This window comes from Panulirus ornatus, chromosome 73, assembly GCF_036320965.1.
Source record: "Panulirus ornatus isolate Po-2019 chromosome 73, ASM3632096v1, whole genome shotgun sequence".
Classification (NCBI taxonomy): Eukaryota; Metazoa; Arthropoda; class Malacostraca; order Decapoda; family Palinuridae; genus Panulirus; species Panulirus ornatus.
The window spans coordinates 10,174,137-10,181,636 of NC_092296.1; the positions used below are offsets into that span (position 1 = coordinate 10,174,137).

Consider the following 7,500-nt stretch of genomic DNA (forward strand, 5'->3'; position numbering starts at 1 on the left):
GAGAGAGCCAGCTGAGCATTTGGCCGTGTATGTATTGGCACTATAAAGCAGTCTTGGTGTTTGCCAACAAACAGATCGCTTCCTTTACCATTCTCGTGACGTCATGTCAACTTGCAAGCCCCTCTGACACATGTATCTTCCTGTATATTATTTCCCCGCTTTGCTGTACACATGTCCCGGCCTTTTATCTTCGTGTTTCCTCCTAACCATTTTTTAATTAACCCGGGTCGAATTTCTTCCGCCACATCCTCAGTGTTGAAACCCTTTCGTAAGATGGTATTTATCCTCCGTCATTCCTAGCTTCTCTCATGATCTTGGCATCATCTACAAACATGTGTGCAGGTCTGGTCTGGCTGGTATGTCATTAACACAGATCTTAAAGAAATTGGACTCCAAGATCAGACCTTGTAACACCCTAGTGTTAACATCAACCCATTACGAGAAAGCTCTTGTGACATGCGTTCTCTGGTCCCTTCCTTTATGGTAGCTTTCAAATCCTTATACTTGCCTGAAAATCCAGCTGCTTGACCAGCCTCCAATGTTTTGTAGTATCTAACTCCTTCAGGCGGTCCAGGAACACACCGTCCACCCCATCCACCGTTCTCTATGAAAGCAGAGCTCACTCTCTCGTAGAAATGTGAAAGAGATGTGTTACACACGACCACCTTTCATTGACCCCTTGTTGTCTCTCACTCACTTAGACAGCCTCACCTTTGCTCTTGGATTATCTTTACCGATGTTTCTACAGACCACACACTCACGAGCAAGTCCAATCTCTTGACTTAGGTCGATCTCTCGATCTCCTTTCGTAAAGTTGGACACGACCCCTGCTCTCTTCCTCCATTCCTTCGTCATCACACACACACACACACCGTATTTTTCGACGATTTCTTGAATGCTGTTTCCAGCAACATGTCCCACGTGCCAGCTCACATGGACTATCAAGCTTATCTGCGTCTGAGAATAAGATATATTATATCTTGGCTCATCTCACGTCTCTCCCTTCACCACCAGGAGACAACCATCCTCCCTGGGGGTAGCCTCCCTCCTTCCGACCAACCCCTCCCTCCCACCAACCCCTCCCTCCCTCCCTCCCTCCCTTCCTCCTCCTCCTCTTCCCCTGCGAGTGGCCGGTAGAGTCCAGGTGAAGCCGCCTTAATTACCTTCCACAGATCAGAACACTGATATGGAGATTAAACCAGGGTCCTCGGCACTCCCCTCCCCACACCCCACACACCCCCTTTAAACCAAGTGATCGGTTGCCTGGAGACGCTGCTTCTGCTGCTGTTGTTGAACACAGCACACACAAGTTTTGATGTGATGTAGATGTATCTTGCCGTGTGTGTGTGTGTGTGTGTGTGTGTCCCTCGATATTTCTCTCTCCACTATCAAAACACTGCAGTGTGGCCCAGCCATGATGTACTCCCGCTGAACATATCGTATCCACCCGTCTGTCGTTGATGACGCCACGCACACACCCAACCCCACACACCCCTACACCCACTGTAATGAATATACCAAAGTCTTCCGAAGTTGAGTGAGGATCTTATAGGGGATATACAGTTCTATTTGTCTTGTGAGTTCGTAAGGAGGTGTACTGTGTATACAGGTGGCTCATTCGCCCCAGGTTTCGCGGGTGGCTGCTCACACATCCAGGGTGGGTCTCTCCCATCTCCCTGTTAGAAGCGTGGAATCCAAGAGCTTTGTGCCTGATTGCTATTTTGGGGGGGTCCTCACACTTCTGTATGTCCCGTGTTCGCCCGTCATCATCACGTTGCGTCCATGTGTGTGTGTGTGTGCCCTGTCCCTCGACCACTGCTGATGTGAGGTGTCTGCGTGTGACTGGTCCCTCCTAGTGCAAGTAGTGGCTGCTGCTTCGTCTGGTCAGTGTGTGTACAAGTCCCGTCAGACGAGGAGTGATGGCAGTCTTCATGATTACTTGACTGGGAACCATCATTTTTCCCCCAGCCCAGCCCTCCCCCTCAGAGTTCATAATTACGCTTATTAGATCCTGTAATTAATGCTGCTGTCGAGCGCTCGTTTTTATATACCCGTGTCTGTCTGTCCGGGCTTCTTGATTACCGATGCTGTTGTTAATTAGTTATTCGATTAGCTCATTACAACCCCACGAGGTGATAATTTACCCCTAGTCTTCATAATTACATATCCAGACACCTCTTTGCTTAACAAAACACTTTATTTCCTTGTCCAGAACCCTTCGTAATTACGTAGCCACACCCCTTAATTACTCACCCCAGCCTCTCCTCATTGGGTCACCCAGTCCCCCACAACCCAACCCTCAATTGCCCGCCCCACAGTGACCTGCCCTTCTGCCACACGGGGGTATGATGGAGCAAGTGGCGTGCGGGGTGACATGACCGGGGTTCATCCCCATGTGAACCACACGGGGGAGGAGTGAGGGGAAGTGGTACTGTTGGAAGATCAGGGTTGAGGGGAGAGGGAGAGGGAGGGGAGGTTGATTGCTCCTTGCTCAAGGTGAGGTGATGGGAGGGGGGTAGAAACTGTGGCCCTCCCTCCCCCTCTTCCCCTTTTCTGTGGAGTTGGGAAGTTATGATAGTGCCATGAAGTCTCTCTCTCTCTCTCTCTCTCTCTCTCTCTCTCTCTCTCTCTCTCTCTCTCTCTCTCTCTCTCTCTCTCTCTCTCTCTCTCTCTTTCTCTCTCTCTGTCTCTCTCTCTCTCTCTCTCTCTCTCTCTCTCTCTCTCTCTCTCTCTCTCTCTCTCTCTCTGACCTGGACATACTTGCATTCACAAGGCGGAGAGGAAAATTCTGTGGTTTGAGCTGCGTGAGACCGAGTTATTCGAGGGGAAAAAGAAGACTAAATTGATTATAATTTCTCCAGTGCTTAACCATGTGTACATCTTTTTTTTTTTAAGACCGTAACGTGTATACACACACACACACACACACACACACACACACACACACACACACACACACATTCCATCCATACTATTCGCCATTTCCCGCTTTAGCGAGGTAGCGTTAAGAACAGAGGACTGAGCCTTTCAGGGAATATCCTCACTTGGCCCCCTTCTCTGTTCCTTCTTTTGGTAAATTAAAAACGAGAGGAGAGGATTTCCAGCCACCCGCTCCCTTCCCTTTTAGTCGCCTTCTACGACACGCAGGGAGTATATATATATATATATATATATATATATATATATATATATATATATATATATATATATAAGGATCACAATTGAGCACGTGATCAAGTAGATTCCGGTGAGTCCACTGGGAAATGAAACGGGGTAAGTTCCCAAGTGCACTTTCGTGTAATAATCACACCATCGGGGAGACACAAGAGAGAAATAGAACAGTCAGTTGATATACAACCATATGGCGTCTTAGCTACGTTTCTTCGTTGTATATCAACTGACTTATATCTCTTTCTTGTGTCTCCCCTGATGATGTGATTATGACATGAAAGTGCAGTTGGGAACTTATCATGTTTCATTTTCCTGTGGACTCGTAGGATATTCCCTCAAAGGCTCAGTCCTCTGCTCTTAACGCTACCTCGCTAGCGCGGGAAATGGCGAATAGTATTAAAAAAAGACTATATATATATATATATATATATATATATATATATATATATATATATATATATATATATATATATATATATCCCTCAAGGTCTCGAAATAGTTAGTTAAGACCAAGGAACTTTACATATAAGTGGAAATACGAAAGCTCTGCCTCGGAGATAGGGGTTGTGGATTGATGTAAGAGATGACATTACCTGATTATATTGTGAATGTAATTACACTGAGGAACTGTACAGTGAACAGACCCTTGGATTGTTTTGATTAGTCGAGGCCCGATCACGCATGCGTAATGACCTTGCACCAAACTAGTCATTAAGGACAGATGATCTCGTCTAGCGTTGTATGACAGGTGGTGATCAGAAAGATGGTTCAGCGCGTTATATCAGGTGGTGGAGATGAGCCAGCTGGTTCAGCAGGTAAACACAGCTGGATGGAAGGATGTTGATGTTGACTGGTGGTGGAAATGGGCTCGGGGTTCGATCCTGGGACACCAGAGTATGTGTATACGGTTCGTGCCCCTACAGTCATACAGTAGGGCACCCCTACAGTCATACAGTAGGGCACCCCCTACAGTCATACAGTAGGGCACCCCCTACAGTCATACAGTAGGGCACCCCCTACAGTCATACAGTAGGGCACCCCCTACAGTCATACAGTAGGGCACCCCTACAGTCATACAGTAGGGCACCCCCTACAGTCATACAGTAGGGCACCCCCTACAGTCATACAGTTTATATGCAAACACCGTCGGAACAAGTCAGTGGTGCCAACTGCAACGCCCAGGCAGCAGGTGTGCCAATTACTGCCGAATCCACTTGCCAGTCAGCCTTGGTCTGGTCTCCCAGCACCCCACCCCTCCTCCAACGCCGCATTCATTATCTCTCTCTCTCTCTCTCTCTCTCTCTCTCTCTCTCTCTCTCTCTCTCTCTCTCTCTCTCTCTCTCTCTCTCTCTCTCATATTGCCGGTCACATGTCAGGCAAGCTTCTCCCCCCCCCCCCACGTTGGATTTCGTCATATGGCAGGGATCCGTCACGTGCCATACTCATGCCTCGTACTGTGGCAGGATTGAGGCAGTTGCCATACTCATGCCTCGTACTGTGGCAGGATTGAGGCAGTTGCCATGCTCAGACACCGTACTGTGGCAGGGTTGAGGCAGTTGCCATGCTCAGACACCGTACTGTGGCAGGGTTGAGGCAGTTGCCATGCTCAGACACCGTGCTATGGCAGGGTTGAGGCAGTTGCAATGCTCAGACACCGTACTATGGCAGGGTTGAGGCAGTTGCCATGCTCAGACACCGTACTGTGACAGGGTTGAGGCAGTTGCCATGCTCAGACACCGTACTGTGGCAGGGTTGAGGCAGTTGCCATACTCATGCCTCGTACTGTGGCAGGGATGAGGCAGTTGCCATGCTCAGACACCGTACTGTGGCAGGGTTGAGGCAGTTGCCATGCTCAGACACCGTACTATGGCAGGGTTGAGGCAGTTGCCATGCTCATACACCGTACTATGGCAGGGTTGAGGCAGTTGCCATGCTCAGACACCGTACTATGGCAGGGTTGAGGCAGTTGCCATGCTCAGACACCGTACTGTGGCAGGGTTGATGCAGTTGCCATGCTCAGACACCGTACTATGGCAGGGTTGAGGCAGTTGCCATACCCATCCAGGGTTGCCTGGCGAACCTGGTAACAGTGTTGCCTCCCCTCCCTCTGTCTCTGTCACCTTTTACTGCAGTGTGTGTGTGTGTGTGTGTAGCCTCAGGACCCTGTTCATGAAGCTCTTTCACCTTCGAGGCTGCGCTCCATGCAGGAGCAGGGACGTGATGGAATTCTTTCGAGCGAGAGGGCCTAACTCGAGACACCCGCCTTTGCTTTGTCGCTGTCTCCCGCGTTAGCGAGGTAGCGCAAGGAAACAGACGAAAGATTGGCCCAACCCACCCACATACACATGTATATACATACACGTCCACACACGCAAATATACATACCTTTACATCTCAATGTATACATATATATACACACACAGACATATACATATATACACATGTACATAATTCATACTGTCTGCCTTTATTCATTCCCATCGCCACCTCGCCACACATGGAATAACAACCCCCTCTCCCCGCATGTGTGCGAGGTAGCGCTAGGAAAAGACAACAAAGGCCCCATTCGTTCACATTCAGTCTCTAGCTGTCATGTAATAATGCACCGAAACCACAGCTCCCTTTCCACATCCAGGCCCCACAGAACTTTCCATGGTTTACCCCAGACGCTTCACACGCACTGGTTCAAACCATTGAGAGAACGTCGACCCCGGTATACCACATCGTTCCAATTCACTCTATTCCTTGCACGCCTTTTACCCTCCTGCATGTTCAGGCCCTGATCACTCCAAATCTTTTCCACTCTATCTTTCCACCTCCAATTTGGTCTCCCACTTCTCCTCGTTCCCTCCACCTCTGACGCATATATCCTCTTGGTCAATCTTTCCTCACTCATTCTCTCCATGTGACTAGAGAGAGAGTGAGAGAGAGAGAGGGAGAGAGGAGGCAGTTTGACTTCATGATGATGATATTTTATGTGTATATGGTGGCTGATTCATGTGTGAAACTGCAGAAGCTGGTGACTGAGTTTGGTAAAGTGTGTGGAAGAAGAAAGTTAAGAGTAAATGTGAATAAGAGCAAGGTTATTAGGTACAGTAGGGTTGAGGGTCAAGTCAATTGGGAGGTGAGTTTGAATGGAGAAAAACTGGAGGAAGTTAAGTGTTTTAGATATCTGGGAGTGGATCTGGCAGCGGATGGAACCATGGAAGCGGAAGTGGATCATAGGGTGGGGGAGGGGGCGAAAATTCTGGGGGCCTTGAAGAATGTGTGGAAGTCGAGAACATTATCTCGGAAAGCAGAAATGGGTATGTTTGAAGGAATAGTGGTTCCAACAATGTTGTATGGTTGCGAGGCGTGGGCTATGGATAGAGTTGTGCGCAGGAGGATGGATGTGCTGGAAATGAGATGTTTGAGGACAATGTGTGGTGTGAGGTGGTTTGATCGAGTGAGTAACGTAAGGGTAAGAGAGATGTGTGGAAATAAAAAGAGCGTGGTTGAGAGAGCAGAAGAGGGTGTTTTGAAGTGGTTTGGGCACATGGAGAGGATGAGTGAGGAAAGATTGACCAAGAGGATATATGTGTCGGAGGTGGAGGGAACAAGGAGAAGAGGGAGACCAAATTGGAGGTGGAAAGATGGAGTGAAAAAGATTTTGTGTGATCGGGGCCTGAACATGCAGGAGGGTGAAAGGAGGGCAAGGAATAGAGTGAATTGGAGCGATGTGGTATACCGGGGCTGACGTGCTGTCAGTGGATTGAATCAAGGCATGTGAAGCGTCTGGGGTAAACCATGGAAAGCTGTGTAGGTATGTATATTTGCGTGTGCGGACGTATGTATATACATGTGTATGGGGGGGGGGGGGGGGGGGGTTGGGCCATTTCTTTCGTCTGTTTCCTTGCGCTACCTCGCAAACGCGGGAGACAGCGACAAAGTATAAAAAAAAATATATATATATATATATATATATATGTATATATATATATATATATATATATATATATATAGAGAGAGAGAGAGAGAGAGAGAGAGAGAGAGAGAGGAGTTTGATTTCGTGATGATATTATGATATATACAGAATGGTAAATGCAACCATCATCCTATGATAATGATAATAATGATAATAATAATAATAATAATAATGATAATAATGATAATAATAATAATAATAATAATAATAATGATAATGATAATGATAATAATAATGATGATAATGATAATAGTAATAATGGTAATTATAATAATAATGATAATGATAACAATGATAATTGTAATGATAATAATACTAATAATAATAATAATAATAATATAATAATAATAATAATAATAATAATA

At 46.9% G+C, this 7,500-nt stretch overlaps 1 protein-coding gene across 1 annotated transcript in view; it reads left to right on the forward strand.

Moving 5' to 3' along the window:
- The window catches only part of LOC139748214 (nephrin-like), an 81,029-nt gene that overhangs the window by 3,675 nt on the left and 69,854 nt on the right, over positions 1-7,500 (forward strand). The gene's annotated exons all lie outside the window — the stretch shown is intronic.